This window comes from Rhinopithecus roxellana, chromosome 12 (genome assembly GCF_007565055.1).
Source record: "Rhinopithecus roxellana isolate Shanxi Qingling chromosome 12, ASM756505v1, whole genome shotgun sequence".
In the NCBI taxonomy this organism is placed as follows: domain Eukaryota; kingdom Metazoa; phylum Chordata; class Mammalia; order Primates; family Cercopithecidae; genus Rhinopithecus; species Rhinopithecus roxellana.
Genome location: NC_044560.1, coordinates 66764750 through 66788290, shown reverse-complemented (window position 1 = coordinate 66788290; position 23541 = coordinate 66764750). Strand labels below are relative to the sequence as shown.

The 23541-nt window shown below is 41.3% G+C and overlaps 1 long non-coding RNA gene across 2 annotated transcripts; it reads left to right on the top strand.

Annotated features, from left to right (window-relative positions):
• Nucleotides 1–3772: 3772 nt before the first annotated feature.
• Nucleotides 3773–21250, top strand: LOC115892220. Of its 2 annotated transcripts, none has more exons than XR_004052107.1 (3): nucleotides 3773–4000; nucleotides 17452–17586; nucleotides 19729–19857. It is a non-coding gene; the product is annotated as an uncharacterized LOC115892220 (long non-coding RNA). The 2 variants fall into 2 exon arrangements; XR_004052108.1 differs by lacking the exon at nucleotides 3773–4000 and adding an exon at nucleotides 19929–21250 and having other exon boundaries at nucleotides 17563–17586; nucleotides 19729–19805.
• The last annotated feature ends 2291 nt before the right edge of the window (nucleotides 21251–23541 follow it).

Here is a 23541-nt window from a genome sequence, read left to right as displayed (position 1 = left end):
AATGCTCCCCCCGCTAGAACCTAAGCTCCATGAGGCAGGGATTGTTGCCTCTTATGTTCAGTGATCTATCCCAAGCACTTGGGACAGCCTGGCAGATAGTAGGTGTTCTGTAAATATTTGGATATAAATAATAATGAATGAATGTATAATATACAGGAGGGAACCTCCGTTTAAGGAATATTTCCATCTGCTGAGTTTGTTTTTTAAGCTTTACTAAGGTATAATTGACATAAAAAATTGCACGTTTAATGCATACATTTGATGAGTTTGGACATATGCATACACTTGTAATACCATCATCACAATCAAATTACTAAACATATCCATAACCTCCAAAGATTTCCTAGTGTTCTTTGTCTGTCTCTGTGTGTGCATGTGTGTGTGTGGTAAGAACACTTAACATGAGATCTATCCTCTTAACATATTTTCAAGTGTGCAATACTGTATTGTTTCTTTCCATTGAATTTGTGTTCATATAGTCCCTAAGAGAGCATGGGAACACTCTTCTGAACAACTACTCTAGGCACACATGTTCAAGTCCAAGTATTCTTTGGTTTTTGGTTTGTTTTGTTTTTTGTTTTTTGAGATGGAGTCTCGCTGTCAGCCAGGCTGGAGTGTACTGGTGCCATGTCGGCTCACTGCAACCTCTGCCTCCCAGGTTCAAGCGATTCTCCTGCCTCGCCCTCCTGAGTAGCTGGATTACAGGCACCTGCCACCTCGCCCGGCTAGGTTTTTTTTTTTTTTTTTTTTTTTTTTTTTTTTTAGTTGAGACGGGGTTTCACCTGTTGGCCAGGTTGGTCTTGCACTCTTGAACTCAGGTGATCCACCTCCCTCAGCCTCCCAGCGTGAGCCACCACGGCTGGCCAAATTCAAGTATTCCAATCACTAACACTTATTGTATGCTTATACGTTGAGCACTGTGGGAAGCAGTCTGCATGCACCATTTAAATTCTCACAACCCAATGAAGTAACTTGGAGTGATGTTACTTCCACTGTATAGACGGGAGTACACCAGTAAACCAGATCAGAAAGGTTAAGTGATTTCCCCAAACCACACAACATACATATGTATATATAAATTTCCTTCTCTCTGTTCCTTCCTTCCTTCCTTCCTTCCTTCCTTCCTTCCTTCCTTCCTTCCTTCCTTCCTTTCCTTCCTTCCTTCCTTCCTTCCTTCCTTCCTTCCTTCCTTCCTTCCTTCCTTCCTTCCTTCCTTCCTTCCTTCCTTCCTTTCTTTCTTTCTTTCTTTCTCTTCTCTCTCTCTCTCTCTCTCTCTCTCTCTCTCTCTCTCTCTCTCTCTCTCCCCCCCCCACTCCCCCGCCTCCCTCCCTCCTGTTCCCTCCCTCTTCCTTTCCTATCCTGTCCTGTCCTGTCCTTTCCTTTCTTTCCAGGGTCTCACTGTATCACCCAGGTTGCAGTGCAGTGGCATGATCATAGCTCATTCGAACTCTTGGGCTCCAGCCATCTTCCTGCCTTAGCCTCCTGAGAAGGTAGGACTACAGATGCGGGCCACCATGCCTGACTAACCTTTTTTTTTTTTTTTTAGAAATGGGAGTCTTGCTATTTCCTTCCTTCCTTCCTTCTTTCCTCCCTGCCTCCCTCCCTCCCTTTCTTTCTGTCTCACTGTGTCACCCAGGCTGGAGTGCAGTGGCGTGATCATAGCTCACTGCAGCCTTGAACTCTTGGGCTTAAGCCATCCTCCTGCCTTAGCCTCCTGAGGAGGTAAGATTACAGGCGTTGGCCACCATGGCTAATCTTTTTTTTTTTTTTTTTTTTTTTAAGAAATGGGGGTCTTGCTGTGTTATTCAGGCTGGTCCCAAACTTCTAGTCTTAAGGCAACCTCTTGTCTTGGCCTCTCGAAGTACTGTGATTGCGTTTCTTTATCACTCTACAATTCTGCCTCCTTTAAGCAAAGACCTATTGTCAGGATTGGTTCTTTGGTATTCCTTTTCCAACAGTTGCCCAAAGCCCTAAAAGAATTCTTACCCAGCTGTTTGAAACAGTGGAAAGACCTCAGAAGTGTGACCAACAAGTCAGGCAAAGCCATAAGAGAGCTGCCAGAATTCAACTGGATGTCATTTTAATAACCCTAAGAATTAATTATCCTAACAGATTGAAAGAATGCAGGATTCTATCAATCAAGTTCAAATGTCTTTGGAGAGAACCAGAAAAAAATATACATATATATACACACACACACATATATGTATACGTATATACACAAATATACATCTATCTATGTATCTATGTATCTATCTATCTATCTATGTATCTATCTATCTATCTATCTATCTATCTATCTATCTATCTATCTATCTACAAAACCTAATTGGGTGAAGTATGCAGTCCAGGGGAGTGGGGTGGGGGTGCTGCAGGCTTCTGTGAAGAGATGAAGAAACTCGGTAAAGTAGAATGTGAACTTGGGGACATGGACTGTGAGACACATCATCTGAAGGGCATTGATAGCGCCACTATAAATAGAACTAAGCATGTTCCAGCAGCATTGCTGGCAGGAAGGCAGTCAGCTTCCCAGACACCACCTCTGGGCGTTACCATGACTCATGGGAATGACAGTTAGCTCTTTTGTGGGTGCAGTGGGTTGAATGGTGGCCCCTAAAAAATTTACCTCCAAATCCCTGGAACTTGTGCATGTTACTTTATTTGGAAAATTGATCTTTGCAGATGTAATGAAGTTAAGAATCTTAATATAAGATTATCCTGGAATACCTGACTGGGCCCTAAATCCAATGACAACTGTCCTTATAAGAAAAGCGGAGACTCGTGAAGGCAAAGGTGCTGTGAACATGAAGCTGGAGATAGCAGTGATGTGGCCACAAGCCAAGGAAGCCCGGGAATGCCAACAGCCACCAAAAGCTGGAAGAGGCAGGGAGGGATTCCCCTCTAGAGACTCCTGAGGGTCATGGCCCTGCTGACAACTTGATTTCGGACTCCCAGCCTCCAAAATGGTGAGCGAATAAATTTCTGTTGTTTGAAGCCACCAGGTTTATGATGATTTGTTACAGCAGCCCAGAGAAACTAATACAGTACAGTGGGTAAGTATCACTCAACCCTAGGCTGATTTCAGTTCAAGTATGGATGTGTAATTTCCTTAAAATTAACCTGTTGTATATTAATACTTTATGTGAGATAGAAGAACATATTTGGTATCTCACATGCATATAATGTTTAAGACATTTGGCCTAATATTAAAATGAACCAATTTTAGATTCCAATTTATAATGTGTGAATAATTGATTTAGATTTAAAGTTATAATTTTACTAAGTTTATATAGATCATTGAAATATTTAAAGGAACTTAAAGTTAACCCTATTCATGAGTTTGATGGATTCTGTGTTAAGTACTCAGAAAGATTATGTTAGTTTAATCAGAAAATTGAAGTAATTTTAAAATAAATGGAATATATTGATTTATAAATTCAGTTTAAAATGCTTGAGGATGTTAAATTAGCTAAGCTTATAAATAGGATCACCTATTATTCAAAGGCCCTTAACACAGTTCTTGAAAATGTGACAGACCATATACAATATACAAGAAACAATAAGATTTTATGCAGAACATAAAAGCTTTGGGAAAAATAGGGCTTCTTAATCTGTAACTTTAACAAATTTAAAAAGCAACATGAACCTCTGAATAGTATTTTCTGCCCTCAAAACCACTCAAGGGCACCAAAAAAGCTCATATTGAATAGAAGCAACATAAAAGAAACTTTCTAATTATTCCATCCTTCAGGAACAGGGCCAAGGGAGGTGGTCAGGAGAAATGAAGCACTGTCCGGACGGTGTGAAGGTGATCTATGCTGTGGTCAGAACAGCAGAAGGCCATGAACTTTGTGGCGAGTGCCTTTGTTCTGAGTCAAAGTGTTCCTTGGCACATGAAGGAACATCAGGTCCAAAGGCTTGTAGTGACTGAACAGATAACGTGAATTCCATCAAAGCTTGACTTCTGCTCATCCCTACCTCTCCTCCCGAAGATAGTACGGTGAGTGTGGCATCCAGGCAAACATCTGATTTTCTGTTTCTTCTGTTCAATTGAGGAACCAACTCTGCTCCTACAGAGATAACCACGGAATGATTATTTTGAAATGGTAACCGTTTCTGGCTTTAGTACTTTAGTTCCCATTTATTGCTGTCTGTATCCTTGGTTTCCTTCTGTGTGGTTGCTGGTCCTAAAATCTCCATTTGCTCCCAAGTTGGTCGATTGGTCAGGCCCTTTCTCCCTTGAATGTGGCCTGTCTGTGTGACTTTAATTTCAACTAACACAATATGCCAAACGTGATAGGATGTCCGTTCTGGGTTGTATTACCCAAGACAGAAGCTTACAGAACTTAAATATTCACCTTGCTGGGAGACCCTGTGCCATATTGTGAGCACAGAGAGGAAAGGTGGCAAGGAATTGAGAGCAGCCAACAGCTGACAGCCAGGAAGAATCTGAGGCCACAAGGTGCTGAATGCTGTCAACAACCACATGAGCTTGGAAGCATATTCTTCCCCAGGCAAGCTGAGGAATGAGAACCCAGCCATGACTGGCACTTGATTGCAGCTTGCTGGTGAGACCCTGACACACAGGACCCAGCTAAACATACCTGGACTCCTAACCCACTGAAACTGTGAGGAAATAAATGCATGTTCTTTTAAGCTGCTGATTAAGTTGTTATGCAGCAATAGATAATTAATACTTAATTATCTAATTAATACATATTAATATTTTGGCAACATACACTATGTTCCTAAGGTACCTTGGAAAATCCTCAGAACTATGTGTTGCAAATGGCAATGCTGTGGTACAATGGAGTCTCCTAAACACTGATAATGGGTGATGCCATCACTTTGCAAAACAATTTGACAAGAGCTAGTACAGGTGAGACTGCTCGTCTCCTGTGACTCCTAGAAATATGCCCTAGGAAAACTCTTGCACATGGTACCAGGTAACAAATTGGAGGCAGCATTGTATTAACAACAAACTGAACACAACCCAAGTGTTCACCAACTGGAGAATGGACAAATCAATTGTGATTCTTCATGAAACAGCTATAGCACTGCAAATGAAGCTCTCTTCATTAGGAGAGGCTTTCCTCTTGAAGCCACTGACCATGTCTTATTCATCTCTGAGTTTTCTCATCTGCAAAATAGGATAATAATTGTGCCTACTGCTTAGGGCTACAAATTAGACACTTTAAGTCATGAGCTTAACACTGTGCCTGACATTTAGTAAGTAAGTGCTCATTAAATGCTACCTTTAAATCTCCAGGACTTCACACAGTACCTGGCACATACTTTATAAATATTAATTGGATAAATGATTAAATGCAAGGATTGATGCAGAAGGCCAGTACATCAACACCTCATGTCAAAAGAAAAAGTGTCCGAAGTTATCATCCCTCAAACATGTAGAAAACAGACCTCCCAGGATGACAGAGCAAACCCAGGCAGAAGCTGGCCTCTTTAAGGGTGTGTCTGCTAGAGGCTGCTTCTTGGTTCTGCCCACTCTGGGCACCAGGTACTGACTGGAATAGATAATAGATATTCCGATTTCGGCCAAATGCAGTGGCTCACACCTGTAATCCCAGCACTTTGGGAGGCCGAGATGGGCAGATCACTTGAGGTCAGGAGTTGGCAACCAGCCTGCCAACATGGTGAAACCCTGTCTCTACTCAAAATACAAAAATTAGCTGGGCGTGATGGTGCATGCCTGTAATCCCAGCTACTAAGGAGGCTCACTTGAACCTTGGAGGGCAGAGGTTGCAGTGAGATGAGATCACCCCATTGCACTCCAGCCTGGGCAACAGAGCAAGACTCCATCTCAAAAGAGAAAGAAAAGAAAAGAAAAGAAAAAGTTATGTGGATTTCACCCAGGGTTCTTTAAATCTGGGGCTTTATGAACCCATACCTTGTGTTAAGAACAATAAACAATGTACATACCTATAGACAATGAAAAATATACAATAATTGGCAGATCCTGATAGGACTTTTTGGTTCCATCGTTTGAAGGATCAGATAATGATAATAACATTCAATGCTGCATTTGCTCTTTCTCTCATTCACTGTGGCTTCATGCATTCTTCCCACAAAGATTTACTGGGGACAATTCTATGCCAGTCACTGGGTTAAGACCTGGAATACCACAGGCTCAACAGGCCTGTTCACTCTCCTCGGGCTTGCTTAAAGACAGATCTGGTCTGAACCTCTTCTGCATGTGCTGACCAGACCATAGCCTCCCTGCTAGCTGTTTGTGCTCTGCTGGAATGTCTTGCTGTTGTTGCTGGGTCCTTATATCCTCTGCAAAGTCTTTATCCTTTGCTTGTGTACTTGCTTCAAGAAGATTCTTTAGGTCTTGAGCCTTGACATCAAGTAAATTTTGAGAAAGGCTTTTCTCCCTCCAGGGAGCTCCTTCCCATGGGGCTGGCAAGTGATTTTGCAACTAATTGCCTCTTTCACCTGGGTGTTCATGTTTTCTTTTCTGATGTTTTCTCTGAGGGATGTGAGCTGGGCAGGTAGGAGGGACTTTCGTGGTTAAAAGGTCTCTTATGGCTTGGAACACGAGCTTAAACTAGATCCCACAATGAATAACACCCCACACTTGCAGACACCGTGAAAGGTAGATAGTGGGTATCTGACCGAGCGTATTTCATCAGCAGCTCCCGAGTATTAGAGTGGGGTGAGTTGATGGCCAACACAGCACAGAGAGAGAGAAGAAAGCCCAGCTACAAACCATTTGACATATCCCCACATGGCCAGGGATGATCAGCTACTGACACTCCAGTCTAATCTACAGCTACTGCTTATTTTTTTCAGCAAAAGCTTTGGATCCACCAAGTGGAATTATAAACTATGAGATTTGCTTTAATGTTTTCTTTTTAAATAAAATAATACAATGAGCAGCCATGAACCTACCACCCAACATAAGAAATAGAATATTATAAATATCACTGAAGCTCTCTCTGAGTTGGGTTGCCAAATTTAGCCAAAAACAAACAACAGTGAGAAAAGATGCCCAACTAACTTTGAGTTTCAGATAAACAATGCATGATTGTTTAGTATAAGTATGTTCCATGCAATATCTGGGACATACTTATACTAAAAAATGTATTCATTGTTTAAATTCAAAGTTACCTGGGCCTCCTGTATGTTATCAGGCAACATTACCTGTGAGACCCTCATGAGTCACAGCCCAGTGGCTCCTTCCTGACAGACAACCATTACCCTAAAGTTGGCTTTATCATTCCTTTGCTGTTGTTGATAGTCTTACACATTTATATGTGTCAATAAAAAAAATATTGTATTCCTTGCTTGTTTTGCAAGCTTATTAAAATATCATATTTCATGAATTTTCCTCTCAACATTTTATATCTGACATTCCATTTCACTGCTCATTCATTTATTTTCACTGCTATAGCTGTTTTATGAAGAATCACATTGATTTGTCCATTCTCTAGTTGGTGAACACTTGGGTTGTGTTCAGTTTATTGTTAATACGGTGCTGCCTCCAACTTGTTACCTGGTGCTCATGTGCAAGAGTTTTCCTAGGGCATATGCCTAGGAGTCATAGGAGACACGCAGTCTCAGCTATACTAGCCCATGTCAAATTGTTTTGCAAAGTGATTGCATCACCCATTATCACGTTTAGGAGCCCTTGTTGTACCACAAACTTGTCAACACTTAAAACTGTCAGGTTTTACATTTGTACCAATCTGGTGGGCATAAAACTATCTCTCACTGTGGTTTCATTTTTCTTTTTCTTGGTTACTTATGAAATTAAGATACATTTTGTATATTGATTTACCATTTATGTTTTCTTTGCTGTGAAAAATCTTTTCATTCCTATTGGCCATTTTCTATTGGGTTGTTTGTATTTTTTTCTTACTAATTTTTAGGAATTCTTTATGGATTCTCAATACTAATCTTTCATTAATTACATGCATGAAAAATATGCCCTCTAGATTTTTGACTGGTCTTTTACTTTCTTTATGGTGTCTTTAGATAAAAATTAGAAATCTTTTATTTGAATTTCTTTAATTTATCAATATTTTCTTTTATGCTTTGTATTTTCTGAGTGTTGTTTAGAAAATACTCTCTCAGCCAAAGTCACAAAAATATTCTTCTATATTGACATTTAAACATGTTAAAGTTTTTCCTTTTACATTTAAGTCTTCATTTTACCTGGACTTCATTTTATAAATGGTATAAGGGAGAAATCCAGTATCATTTTTTTCCAATATGGATAAACTCTTTTTCCCTTACTATGTATTGAACACTTCATTCTCTACCATGCTTTCTACCCCAGTCCCACACCTCAGCCACTATGCAATGCCTCTAGATAAGTCTTCATATATTCATGGATTCATTTTGGGGGTCACTATTCTTTCCTCTGGTCTATTTGTTTATCCCTCTTCCAATACCACATTATCTTATTTACATATATTTATCATGACTCACATGAATTACATAGATTTGCCACAAATTGCAGATCAACCCCTACCTCTACCCCATCTCTCTCTCTCTCTCTCTCACACACACACACACATGCACACACACATACCTTGTTGTTATTCCTCAAAAGCATCTTGACTATTTGTAGGCTTTTACTCTTCCATGTAAATTTCAGAATCAGATAATAAGGTTCACGATAAACAACTGAGATATTGAATGGAATTGCATTGTATTTAGGGAGAATTGGCATATTTATGAAATTGGATCTCTCTACCTAGGAACAGTACATCTCTCCATTACTTTAGGTCTTCTTTAATGTTTTTCAATAACATTCTTCTCCATAAAGGTCTTGCTTTTATTTTATTATAGTGTTATTTCTATTGTAATGGTATCTTTTAAAAATTATATTACTACAATTTTTATGGCTGCTTTATGGAAGTGCAATTGGTTTTTGTATACCCAGCAACCTTGCAACACTTAAACTCTCTTTTTAACTCTAATAATTTAACTATAGATTTTAAAAAATATACTCCATAGGCAATCGTATTATCTGCTAATAATGATTATTTTATTTTTTCTTTCCAATTTGTATACCTTTTTATTTTCCTTTTTAAAATTTTACTGATGAGAATCAGTAGAATAATGTTAAATAGAATGATAATATTGAGCATCCTCAACTTGTTCCTGATTTTAAAGGAAATAGTTGTAGGTGTTATTATTAAGAATGACTGTCTGCCATAAATTTTTGGTTTTGACCTTTATCCTGTTAAAGGAGTTACCTTCTTAATTATAATTTTCAGTGTTTGTATCACAAATTAGGTTGCTTTTTCTCAAATGCTTTTTGCCATATATTAAAATGGTAAAATTGTCAGCCGGGTGTGGTGGTTCACACCTGTAATCCCAGCATTTTGGGAGGCTGAGGCTGGCAGATCACCTGAGGTCAGGAATCTGAGACAAGCCTGGTCAACATGGTGAAATCCTGTCTCTACTAAAAATACAAAAATTAGCTTGATGTGATGGTGCACCTCTGTAATCCCAGCTACTCAGGAGGCTGACGCAGGAGAATCACTTGAGCCCAGGACGCAGAGGTTGCAGTGAGCAGAGATCATGTCACTGCACTCCAGCCTGGGTAACAGAGACAGACTGTCTTAAAAAAAAAAAAAAAAAAAAAAAAGAAATGATAAAATTGTCTTCCTTCTCTAATCTGTTAATATAAGGAATTGCATTAATTAATTTTATAATGTTAACCCAGCTTTGCATTCCTGGGATAAACCCAACTTAGTGTGATGGATTTTTTTTTCATACCCTGCTGTATTTGGTTGATAATGGTTTGCTTAGAATTTTGGCAACTTTGCCTATGAATAAGACTGGCCAACAATTTTCCTTTCTAGTACTATTTAATTTGATTTTAGGATAATGTTATACTGATCTCAGGATGAAAAGGAAGAATTTAAGAATGATGTAAAAGGATGTTAAATCAAGTTTCAATCGAAGTACCAAGATTCAAAAAATATAAACTTCCAAAGTGAAATGTTAGACCAAGATTGCCTTTCCAAAGGAAATATCCAGGAATCATTCCTTCACACTAACAACTTCTTGCCCTCTCAAGCAAATAAATGTCTATAAAGTTGAGTTTAATGGAGATTTGAAGAAGATTTCTTTGGAAAGCATTGCTAGTATTAACTGAGCCAACTGAGAACTGATTCAATTTTTCTCCGCGGAAAGCTCCACATGTGTCCTCTCCACCTAGGCAGGTCAGTGGACTTGTGTCTGGCTCCCATCTAGAACACAGAAGGCAAGAAAAGGATGGGCTAGTTGGTTTGGTGATGGATTGAAAGAAAGATGCTGCTGGGCTTGAATCAGCTTGTAATCTCCAAATTTGCCTGGACAAAGCAGTACGATGGTTTCCTTGGCTCGTATGTGGCTAGATATGCACAAAAAGCCGGGAATTGGGTCATCATAGATGAACTCAGAGTCAGGTCAGTTGGAGAGGTGAACGGGTTTCATTACAGCATGAGCTAGAGCTGGATACTGCTTTCCTTGGCAGTAAGGGGTAGTAAGTAAGCAACTTCCAAAACACAATGCATTCATTCAGATCAAAGAAAATCAGCAGTGGTAGGGTAAGAAAATAGGTTATCCAAAGTACACATGAAAGCATTCCATGAGAGAAAGAATCAGCTTCAAATACCTTGCTGATTCAGAGAGAGCAAGGCACTCTTAAACCAGTATCAGTTAAGTGAGGACTTTCTGCTCTCTTCCTTCCCCATCTCCCAAACCTGAAGAGGATCAGAAACAGCAGTAAATGGATGGGGATGTATGAGTTATTAATTGTCTTTCAGCTCACTCCACCCTTTTATTCCCTGCTTTTTGGTGCTCGGGGAGGAACCCTGGAAATCATTTTTCTGCTTTGCCAGCTATTCTCTGTTGGTGTCTGCCAACTGGGGTGCTAGAGGGAAACTCAAAGGCTAGAGGAGCAGAAGGAATGTGCTCCTCCTGGTTGCTTCCTGTGGACTTCCTTTCTGCTCATAGTTCTTGTGAGTGTCACTCCAGCACTGCACCTTCACTGCATTGGTGGTAGTTCCTTCCATAGCAGCAGCTGATCCAGTTTGCCATTTCTACCAAACTTGCAGGATCAGACTTGTCACATTCACCCCTTTAACCTGAGACATGACTATGTGCTGGCCAGTGCCTCCTCTTCAGAGTCCAGGCCCCAGCCTCCCCAGGCTGCTCTTCTGAGTTGAGACAGTCAGTCATCACCCGTTCCTCAGGGTCAGGGTTTCAGCTCACCAGGATCCTTTGTCTCAGCTTTTAGATTTCAAGAATTCCAATCTCTTCCTTTTATTTCTTCAGCCCTGGGAATGATAGTCATTTCCTCAAATGATTGCTTATGACACCTTAGCATTCTCTTCTTCTCTCTTGTATTACCTGTTTAGTAGCTTTACATCTAGTTAATAATTCTTTATATTAAATTTTTTCCCAAATAACTGGTGTGTTTTCTGTCCCTTGACTAGGGGAGGGTGATTGACAAGGTGAGAGAGAAAAAAGGAAGACGTGTATTTTATGTCTTTTCCCCAAACAGGTGGCCTCCCTGCCACAGCCTTTAGCTGGGGAAAAGAAGGTAGAGTGAAGAGAAGTCTTAACTTTTAAATTGAAAGCCTGGCTTTTCGGGAGTTGAACAATGAGAACACATGGACACAGGAAGGGGAATATCACACACTGGTGCCTCCTGGGGGGTGGAGGGCTAGGGGAGGAATTGCCTTAGGAGAAATACCTAATGTAGATGACAGGTTGATGGGTGCAGCAAACCACTATGGCACATGTATACCTATGTAACAAACCTGCACGTTCTGCACATGTATCCCAGAACTTAAAGTATAATTTACAAAAAAAAAAAGGAAGAAAGCCTGTCTTTTTATGTCAAGTTACTAATTTAAGTCTGGGTTTGTGTCTGAAAGTGAATAAAGGCATTTCCATTACTCAATAACAACTATAAAAGTGAATATTTTATAGTTATTTTATATAGGGCTTGCCTGAGTTTTCATCCAATGACGGGGGAAGGATTGCCTTCAATGAGAAGATTTCAAGGGGCCATAGGAGACAAAACTAATAACTTTCTGGATTATATCCCATGAATCCTGCTTCTTTAACATACTGGTATAATCTTCAGCTGTAATTGAAATGCCTTGTAAAACTCACAAATAAAACTCTCTAAGCTTAGGATTTATCTTGTGGGAAGATTTTTACCGCTGATTATGCAGGCTTTCTATTTCTTTTTTGGTCAGTTTCGGCAAATTATATTTTTCTAGGAATTTGTCCATTTAATGAACATTTTCAAACTTATTGGATAAGGTTTTTCATTTTATATTTCTATTATCTTTTTGATCATTTGTATTCTACTTTCCCTGCTAATATTATTTGTGCCTTATCTCTTTACATATATTTTTAGTTTCCTTATACAGTCTTTCCAGAAGTTAGTCTCTTCAAAGTGTTAATTTTTGGCTTTGTTGATTGTCCTTATTGTATCTGTTATCTAATTTAAGGTTATTTCCTTCTTTTTATTTTCTTTGGGAATTTTCTATTTTCTTTCTACTTTCTTATGTTTGATGCTTAGCTTATTAATTTTAAGTTTAAAGTAGCATTTTTTTCCCAAATAAACATTCAAACCTATACATTTGTATTTATACATACTTAGGAGAACCCATTGCTGTCCTCTACCACAGCTGATTTCTCACCTGCATCACTTGGTCTGAATAAATGCACTGTAAACTGCACATTTTTAGTGTAGTTGTCATACAGTTCTTAGTTTTTTATATTTTGCTGTACAACTTCTTTTTGACCCGTGAGTTAAGTAATACGTTTTCTTTTAATTTTAAAACTCTCTATTTGAAGCATAATATAGAAAATGTAAATATACACATTTAATACAGAAAAGTGTATGTGTTATAAGTGAATAGTTTGAAAAACTTTTATAAACTATACACACCTGTGCATCCACACATTAGAATTTAAACACAGAAGTCGGGCACGGTGGCTCATGCCTGTAATCCCAGCACTTTGGGAGACCGAGGTGGGTGGATCACGAAGTCAGAAGTTGGAGACCAGCCTGGCTAACATGGTGAACCGCGTCCCTACTAAAAATACAAAAGTTAGCCAGACATGGTGGTGCACACTTGTAATCCCAGCTACTCGGGAGGCTGAGGCAGGAGAATCGCTTGAACCCAGGAGGCAGAGGTTGCAGTGAGCTGAGACCATGCTACTGCACTCCAGCCTGGGTGACAGAGAGAGACTCCATCAAAAAAAAAAAAAAAAAAAAAAAAGAGTTTAAACACAGAGACATGAGCACTTTTGTTTTTGTTGAGGTGAAATTTACATTTAAGCCTTCATTTTACCTGGACTTTATTTTATAAATGGTATAAGGGAGAAATCCAGTATCATAGTACATAGCATAAAGCCAACCGTATTAAAATATACAGTTCACACTTTAGTGGCATTTAGTACATTCACAATGTTATGTAACTACCACCTCTATCCAGTTCTAACACATTTTCATCACGCCAAAAGAAAACCCTCTACTCATTAAGCAGTAATTCCCCTCTCCTCCCAGCCCCTTGTAACCACCAGTCTGCTTTCTGTCTCTATGGATTTTTAAGTGATGTGTTTTAAATTTCTAAATGTACGAAGATTTTTAATTATAATTTTAACTTGTTTCTAACTTAATTGTGTTGTGGTCTTATGATACTTATTCTGTGAATTGGTTAAGATTTTATATTTGCTTTATGCCCTAATTCACAATTAGTTTTTGTAAAGGTAACGTGATTTTTCAAAAGAATGTTTATTCCTCAGTGGTTGAGTGCAGTGCTCTACATAAGTCTTTTATATCAAACTTGTTAATCACCTTGTTCAAATCTTTATAACTTTACTGAATGTTTTGGCTGTTCGATCTATCAATTACTAAGAAAGACAAGTTAAAGCTCCCACTCTGATCACAAATTTGTCAATTACTACTTGAAGTACTGTCAGTTTTTGCTTAGTGATAGACTTTTCAGATAACACGGAGGGGTGCTAATCAAAGCAGAAACTTCAGGTGTGCTAAACACTGCAAAAAGACCATCAGCTGTGTCAGTTTCTTTCTGCCATATTAGCCTAGTTTGGTCAAAGTCTTCCCAGAATAAGGAAGCCCCAGTTCTTGCACTCTCTCCCCTTCTCTTTTCCTGCTTCCCATTCCAGAAACGCATATGAGTGAAATCAAAAGAATGGTCTCAGAAGATGCTGAATAAAAATACTCTAGATCCTTGGAATTTCCTTATTTTATTTCAGCAGTGGAGCTGAAAATATCTTTAAATTATTGTTTCACTAATTACCATAGAACTTCATAATTTCCCATTTTCCACAAGGGTCACTGTGCACCAAGGGTGGTGCTGAACTGAGCATAGGCTGAATACTGTTGGCATCTCATGTTTGCTATGCTGCCTCTTCATCAGGCAGTGAATGATAAATTGAGACTCAGTCCACTGGCGGGGAAAGGCTCCTATCATCCCACAGCTGAATTCACTCTGTTTACTGCTACTTTAGCTAGAACAAGAAAGAGAAGCATATGTGGTGAGTTACTGAACTTAGTTCAGCATCTTTATTCCTCATTACTTTCTACATCTAATTCAGTTGCTAATTGAAATAATTATTGTCTTTACCTGGTAGCAAAATTCTATTTTGCTCGTGACAAGCTGACTGATGTGCTTTGAAAAAGCAGCAAAACATCTTTCACCATGCTTGGATTCATTTCCCTTAGCAGATGATTTCAGTAACTTCACATCATTTTTCATCTGGCAAGTCAACAGAAGCTAAGTTTTGAGATAAATAAAGCTTGTTCCTTGGAGTGGAACAATGCCATGGAAGGTGAAACAACTTCATTTTCCATGCAGACAGCAGGCCCGTCTCGTACTTGCAGAGAGGTGCCTGGATTTGCTCAAATCAACTTGTGGTGCTCATACTAATTGGTTGTTTGAAATGGGCTGTCCAGCTGGCAGCTTTCAGGGCCACTGGAATGGCCCTGGGGTTGCTGATTCATTTTTCTCCCCAAGACTGAATGGCCTATTATTTGACCGTGAGGAAGAAGCCAATGTAGTCTGCCCCAACTTGTTGCAAGTGATACCCAAGAAGGGGGCCGGCTCTCCAGGGCCTCTCCTGACCTTTGGAAGAGTCATATGCACCTTAGCATAATAAATGCCTGGGGAACCGGTGCTGCATCTGGAACCATGGAGCCTGGAGGTCAGAGAAGTTCACGAGGTTTCCTGGGCCAGTGTATAGTGGGAAGCAGAGATCCAGTGATTAGCTGGGGTGTGTGAACCAGTCAGACAGTGTAGTCTACAGTCCTTTGGGCTCATTACCCACCTCATGAACCTATGTCTTGCCCATTTTCCTGATGTGGTGGCAAAGACAAGGATTGTGGGGCAGATTATCACTTGCTGAGTATTGTGATGATTAACACTTTAATACTTATAGAGCCCTTCTAACATTGAGTTAATCTAGATCTATTTATTGAATATCTATGACATACTAGAAATAGTGCTGGATTCTTTGAAGGATATAAACATACAAATCTAACAAGATCCCTGTCTTCAAAGTCCTAACAGTCTAATTAGGCGGCCAAGATATAAACGCAAAACATGAAAGAATAATACCAAAGTAATTAACATTAAAAACTGCCAAATTCATTTCTCACACTAGATAAATTTCTCTCTATCCTCAGAGGTATAAATAACCTGAATCTTTGGCAGAACTATCCTGTTAATCATAATGAACATAGACAATATTATTGAGAACTTACTATATAGGTAGGGCACTTTTAAGCACTTTACTCATTATTTTATTCAATCTTCAGAAAAATTAAAATGTAGCAGAAATCTCAAAGAGTGAGGCATGATCCAGGTTTAAAACCAGACTTTACAATAGACACCCCTCTTTTGAATGTCAGCCTTGGCCTACCTTGTGCCCAAGCCTGAAGTTGATTCTTTCCTGTGCTGTAACATGTTGCTTACTGCATTTCAGAAGTTGATCCAGGATGTCATATTATGATACTGGTCCATAAGTGTACAAATAGGACTGGGTACTGGGATGTGCAGAGGTGTGTTCATGATGGTAAGAGTGCACTGTAGCAGTTAAGGGCAGGAGGTGGGAATAAACTCCTGTTTGTAGGCAAGGTTTGTGGAGAAAGCTTTTCAATAGAGTTCAAAAGGTCTGTTTACAGATTAGGAACTAAGGTAGAGACTGAACATTTCACCCTGTAAACTTCCGACCAAGTATCTCAAGATTAGCTGTCTAGTTAGCCCATTTGTTGGCTGAAGGAGCACCATGGTTATAATATGGCTGGTATGAGACTGTGATCTTAGAGGGCAACTCTTCAGAGTTCTCAGGAGGCTTCCTTAGGGTAGTGGAATAATGAGCAAAGAAGATGTGAAGCTGACTATGTCACTCTTTTGCTTCAAACTCTTGTAGGGTAAGGTCTTATAAATTAAGAGCCTGGCACTCAAGGCTCTCCTCAGCTTCGGGCTTCAGACCCTCTTCAGTGCCATCAACCCCCACAGGCACTGGTAGCACTGACTGCTGGCTACCTGCTCCATCCATCAGCTCAGTATGTGTGCTGACCACCTACTGTGCACCAAGCACTGTGCTCCCTTGGAGGCTCGTGCCACGGTGTCCCATGCCCACCACTCTCCAGTCCTGGGGAACCTGCCACATGTCTGCCAAGGCCAACCTCAGGCTTCCTTCCTTTCCAGGAGGCCTAGGCTGAGTTCCAGCCCCCTCTGTACTTCCATTTGTTGGAATAATGCCTCTGGGTATGACTTACTCCCTAGTCTGCTCCTTAAGAGTGGAAACATGTCTTTTTCATTTTGGATCCCCAGCACCTGGCATAGGGCTTGGCACATAGTAGGTGTTCAATAGATATTTGTTGAACTGAGCTGAAGAGGAAAGTTTGGTTGGGGTCATAGGAGAGGGTCATGTATGCAAGGTCCCCTGGGAGACGTGGGGGTGGGGTAAGATGGGGCAGGATAAGTGTTAAGTGACTTAAGTGTTTGTTCCCTGGGGAGGAGGGAGAGACACAGATTACCTGGCTTCCCTTTTCCGGTCAGAAGAAACTTGGCTTCCTGTGGGCTCATGTCCATGCGCACCAGAGACATGTCCTACTGGAGAGGGTGTGTGTGGACTCAGGCCCAGCCCCTCCCTCCCACATCGAGGGGAGAGTAAAAGTGAGACCTGCGTCTACCAAAGATAAGGATGTGGACATAGGACAGAGGGAGGTTTGAGTCACAACCCAAGATGCTATGGCTGGTCGTGTGACGAATTGGTTAGTGATCGTTGTCAGGAAGCCCCGTGTGAAAACTGGAGGGGTAAACACCCCCCAAAACCGGGTGGCCCACTATCTGCCAGTAGCTAGCACTAACAATCACAATGAGAATGATAGAACACTGCCTCCTCTTCTAAGTGCTTTATGTATACATTTAACAGGAATTGCAAGGGAAGAATTGGTCCACGTCTATGAAAGGAGGCCTCTGAAACATGCTGACTTCACAGAGGAGAAGGAATGAGCTCAATTTCAGGCACCTTCTCGGGGGCGGTCAAGAGCAGAATGAAGGAGAACAGGTATGGCCCTAGGTTGGCCTTAAAGAATTAGAGAAGTCGCTGGTGCCTCGCCCCCAACCTGGCCCGACAGCAGAGCCTCCGCTAGGGGGAGCCGTGGAGATCTGATTTCCTCTATGCGGCCTTTGCTCCTGTATACTCCAGGGAGCTCCCGGCAGGCACCTGTGGAATGGCCCCGCCGAGCCGTCGCCCCTGGAATCTGCCATTCAGGATTATGCTCCCTGCTGGGAGAAATATAAATACGGATGGAGCATGGCATCTTTAAACATGACACAAGAGTACAGGAACAACCAAGTCCAAATGATAATATTTTGAAACGCCACAGGGAGCCTCTGCTGCTGTTCAGTTAGAATTGCTTCTCTTTCATGTGATTAAGGAAGCCCTTGTGGGTTTTTTCTTTTCCTTAGAGACATACCATGGTTTCTCCCCTCCCACTACAGCACTGAAAGATTTTTAAGGTTTCTAAGTGCACTCCATTTACATTTCCTACTCATTCTCTAAATGAAAGGCAAGCTAAAACACATTAATGAGCTTCCTGATCACTGCAACCCTTGAGAAATTAATTAATGACAATGCAGCCACACTTAACATTCCTCCTCCTTTCTGAGTTTGGAGAGCGGGAGGAGCTGCGCTTTAATCCACGCCCAACCAAGAGCCACTATGTGTCTTTAGCCAAGGAGTTGATTTGCCAGGACACATTTCAGATTGCCTTGCCTAGAGAAAAGCCATTCCCTGAATAATTAAGTGGCAGCATGTTTTTCATCGTCTGGAATTTTTTTACCCTAAATTAGGTGGTTTAAGCTGGCAGATGTTGGCTATGTCTTGTTTCTTTTCTCTTTTTAAAGGAAGCAAGTGTCAAGCACCAGCATTTACCTGGCCCTTCCCTAATAATAATAATAGTCAACACTTGAATGTTGCTTGTCAGGGACTGTTCCACCTGCTCTGTGTGTCCTTTTTCCCTCTCTCTGTGTGTCCATATTATTAAATCTCACAATAACCCTGGGGAAGGTGGTATTATTATCCCCTGTTTACAAAGAGTGAAGAAGAGGAACAAGACATATCCGAGGATCTACCAGCTAAAACTACCTAATTTGGGACTTTAAAAAATTCCTAAGCCATGAAAAAAGATGCTGTCACTAAAGATCATACAGTGAGAAAGTGGCAGAGCCACGATCTGAACTCAAAAGGATTGGCTCAGAATCCATGCCTTAGCCAGTGATTTACATCTACAGCCACCCATATGTACATTTGTATCTTGAGTTGTTTTTCTTTTTTAATCTGTGTTGATTTTATTATTTATTTTCTATTGTATATATTTAAGGTATACAACATGATATTTTGATATACATAGTGAAACGATTATTACAGGTAAGCAAATTAACATGTTCATCACCTTCCCTACCTTCTCTAGTTACCCCGTTTTTAGTAAGAGCACCTAAAATCTAGTCTCTTCACAACTTTTCAATATACAACACGGTATTATTAATTATAGTCCTCCTGCTGTATGTTGGATTTTTACATTTATCCTTCCCACATAGCTTTGTACCTTTTGACAAACTCCCCATTTCTTTCCCCTCCCCATCCTTGGTAACCACTGTTCTCCTCTGTTTCTGTGTATTAGATTTTTTGTTAGATTCCACATACAAGTGAGATCATGCAGTTATTTTCTTTCTGTATCTGGCTTACTTTTTAGCGTAAAGTACTCCAGGTTCATTCATGTTGTAGCAAATAGCAGAATGTCCTTTTTAAAGGCTGAATAGTATTCCATTGTAGGTATATTGTAATACATACATATGTACATATATATATATATCACAGTTTATTTATCCATTCATTCATCAATGGGCACTTAGGTTGTTTCCACATCTTGGCTATCGTGAATAGTGCTGTGTTTACTGAGATGTTTCCCACTCATCTTCATTCCAGGTGCCTTCAGTGCTACTTCTGCCTGCAGAGATGCCCTCCAATCACTGTACTTTGCCTCCAGTAGGCTGGCTGAGGACAGAGAATAGTCAACATACACAACCACTGTTAGAGCATGGGTAAATCCCAGAGTGATTTTACAGCATGCGGACATTTCACATCCAGCAGATAGGCACTGGGCTTTGCACCTTGCATTTCATCTTGTTTCCTCCTCTCTTCTAGGGAGAGATGAAGGAGATCCTTTGCAAGAAGCATATTCTCATGGGAGGTGTCATCGCAGCTGAAAACAGTGGACGGAGGTTAGCGAGACTGCTCCTATTGTTACAATGAGGACCCTGAGGCTTGGAGGACTGCTGGCTTATTTGCTCAGGATTGTGCAGTTTGGTTACTTTGTCTTCTTGTTTTTTTTTTTTTTTTACCAGACTCTGCAAATGTGTAAACTGACTGATTCCAAACTGCTGCTCTTTCTTCTGCACCACACTGTGCCCATGTGGTTCTGGGGATGAAGCATGCACCGAGGTGGCTACCCTTGGAGAGTCCTTTCTGGTCTCAGAGCTGACATAAGAATGAAGCAGCCTTACAAGTGTGAGTTCCCGGTGCCAGGGCCTTGAAAGAATTGCACAACTTTTTGGCAGCCCCAAGAAGCCCTGAAATAAAGCTGGGGACCCAAGCAGACTTCGTGGGCATCCTGGTGGCAACAGCATTCACCACATAAAACAATGAAGCCACAAAGACTCAGGAAGCCACCCAGAGGAGCAGCTTTGGCTGGACAATGTTTCCAAGCAAGAGAGAGAAAACAGTCACAAAAGAAAGTGGGTTTTCGTGATGAGCAAAGCTTCTTTCAGGCAAACTAGATCTTGAAAGTATCCTTTCCTCCACATGAAGTGCTGTGAGCCTGTGAGCACTCTCCCACTACAGCAGCGGGAAGCAGTAGGTCTTGGAGGAGGTTGGGAACAGGGGGTTTTGGACACAGACTAGATGCAGGCTCAAGTCTCAGCTCTGCCATTTCCTAACTCTGTGACAGGGGTGTCCAATCTTTTGGCTTCCCTGGGCCACCTTGGAAGAAGAAGAATTGTTTAGGGCCACACATAACATATACTAACGATAGCTGATGAGCTAAAAAAAACAAAATCGCAAAATAATCTCATAATGTCTTAAAGTTTACGAATTTGTGTTGGGCTGCATTCAAAGTCATCCTGGGCTGCTGGTTAGACAAACTTGCTCTGAGGCAGACTAGGTTATCTGTCAGCCTCTGTTTCATCATCTATAAAATGGAAACTGTTGGATTTATGTCACAGGACTGTTATAACAGTTAAATGAGGCCATGTTTGTATGCAGCATAAGAGGCGTGCAAAGTGCTTGATACATAGTAAGCACTTAATAGATAGCAGCTGCTTTTTAGACCTCATGGTGCTCCCTGCCGGATTCTTCCTTCTGCTAAACACTGGACGAGCGGCTCCCTCTGAGATGCTCTGCCCCAGGTAGCCCCAAGGCTTGCACCCTCTGAAGTCAGGACTCTCTGGTCAAAGGTTGGCTCTCCAGAGACTGCCCCTGACCGCCTGACCCAGAGCAGCTCCCATCCTTCTACCCCACTCTGCATGTTGGTGTCTCTCACTATGGGAAGCTGTGCTGTAGATTACTGTGTTTATTTGTTTATTGTCTATCTCCTTCCCCTAGAACAGCAGTCACCATTCTTTTTGGCACCAGTAACTGGTTTTGTGGCAGACAATTTTTCTATGGACCCAGTGGGGTTGGGGAGGGATGGTTTGAGGATGATTCAAACAAATTACACTTATTGTGCACTTTATTTCTATTATTATTACATTGTAATATATAATGAAATAATTATACAACTCACCATAATGTAGAATCAGTGGGAGCCCTGAGTTTTTTTTTCCTGCAACTAGATGGTTCCATGTGGGGGTGTTGGGAGACTGACAGATCATCAGGCATTAGATTCTCATAAGGAGTGCACAACCTAGATTGCTCGCAGGCGCAGATCACAATAAGGTTTGCGCTTCTATGAGAATCTAATGCTATCACTGGTCTGACAGGAGATGGAGCTCAGGTGGTAATGTGAGCAATGAGGAACAGCTATAAACACACATGAAGGTTTGTTTGCTCACCCACCGCTCACCTCCTGCTATGTGGCCTGGTTCCTAACAGGCCATGGGCCAGGGATCCCTGCCCTAGAACATTAGCCCCATAATGATAGCAACTGTGTTGTGTTCACTACTGGATCCTTGGTGACTAACACAAGTGTCTGGCCTAGGGGAGCCAAGTAAATCGTTATTGAACACATGTGAATACTTGGCATCCCTCCTATATAGATTGTGAGTCCTTACAATGGCACAGTGTAAAACTGTTCATCAGTTACAGAAGCTCTTGCAGATCTGGGAAGGCCTTGGGCTTCAGAGCCACCAGCGTAGTGACCCAGGTGGCTTGGTCACTTGGTGCTGAGCTGTGCTCCATAAGCCCTACAGCCCTGAAGGGCAAAGCAATCACTGCATCAGGCTGGAGGCGGTCTGAAATGGCTCAGCAGTTTTCTTTGTTAGGAAAGTTATAGCCTGAAGTGAATACACGCAGGCGCTCCCCACCCTGTGTGCTTCCCAGACTTTGCCTCTTCACCCTCCCTCCAAGATTCCTTATTAGGTAATGCCCCTTTCTCAAGGACAAAAAGCAGGTCTTAAAACTAACCTGTGACAGCGGATAGTTTACAACTTTTAAATTTGGAAATTATTATTATTATTATTATTATTATTTGAGATGGAGTCTTGCTCTGTCACCCAGGCTAGACGCAGTGGCGCAATCTTGGCTCACTGCAACCTCTGCCTCCTGGGTTCAAGCGATTCTCCTGCCTCAGCCTCCCAAGTAGCTGGGAGTACAGGCACCCACTACCACGCCCAACTAATTTTTTTTAATTTATATTTTTAGTAGATACGGGGTTTCACCATGTTGGTCAGGCCGGTCTTAAACTCCTGACCTCAAGTGATCTATCCGCCTCAGCCTCCCAAAGTGCTGGCGTTACAGTTGTGAGCCACCACACCTGGCTTTGGAAATTATGTTTAAATGCACCACATAGCTTATCTTATGATTTTCAATAAGACAAAGCAAAAGTGAGATTTGCCCCGGCCCTACCTGGCTGCCATCGTGGCGGTGCACCAGCCTGTGCTCCCATGTCACAGCCCCATGGACGGCACCTGGTAGATGGAGACGAGGCAGCTCCACGGACAAACAGCTGCCTCTCTACTGCTGCTGCCTGGTGAAGGCCAGAGTGACTGAGGGTCAGTGAGTGCTAAACACCCTGGCACTGCCCTGCCAAAGCTCCTGGTCTCACACACTCCGTTAAGATCCAGATCAAGGGTGAAGAAAATAAAGAGTTTGATCTGAGCTGCAGCATAAGCACCTGAGAGCCACCAGTGGCGATGAATTTACAGGCCCTTCTGAAGGGCATGGAGTTTCTCCAAAATGGAAGCCTTGGATATTGCAAGTACTTCCAGAGGTTGCAATAGGCACATGTGTGGCTTCCCAAAGCCCTCACAGATCAGAGAAATTGAGCAAGAGATAAAAATCCATAAAATAAAATAACAAATAGCAGAAAACAAAGAAAGCATGTTCTATGACCTCTGGCATGGCCCAGCAATTGCCATAATTCAAGTTAGAAGTTTGTTTATATCTACCATGAGCAATGAAATCAGCAAGGCAAGCTGAACTGCCTTTGGTCCTCGGCTGTCAATTAGTATCTATGCTGTAGGAATCCTAGGCAGCAATGCCATGTCATTTCCATGTTAATATATGAGATATATAAAAGGTAACTCTGGCAGTAACTCTGCTGGAAAAGGCTCATGAAAGGATGCAATTATTAAGAGCTATAAAACCTGAATCATGGATTTGGGCGTAGAGAGAACCACAATGGCCATGATGGCGTGGCAGGGTAGGCCTGCGAATGTGCAGTAAAAGCATTTTCCCTTAGCCATCCCACATAAAATCACACATCTGTGGTCTCACTAGACAAACCTAGCAAGATTTCCTGGG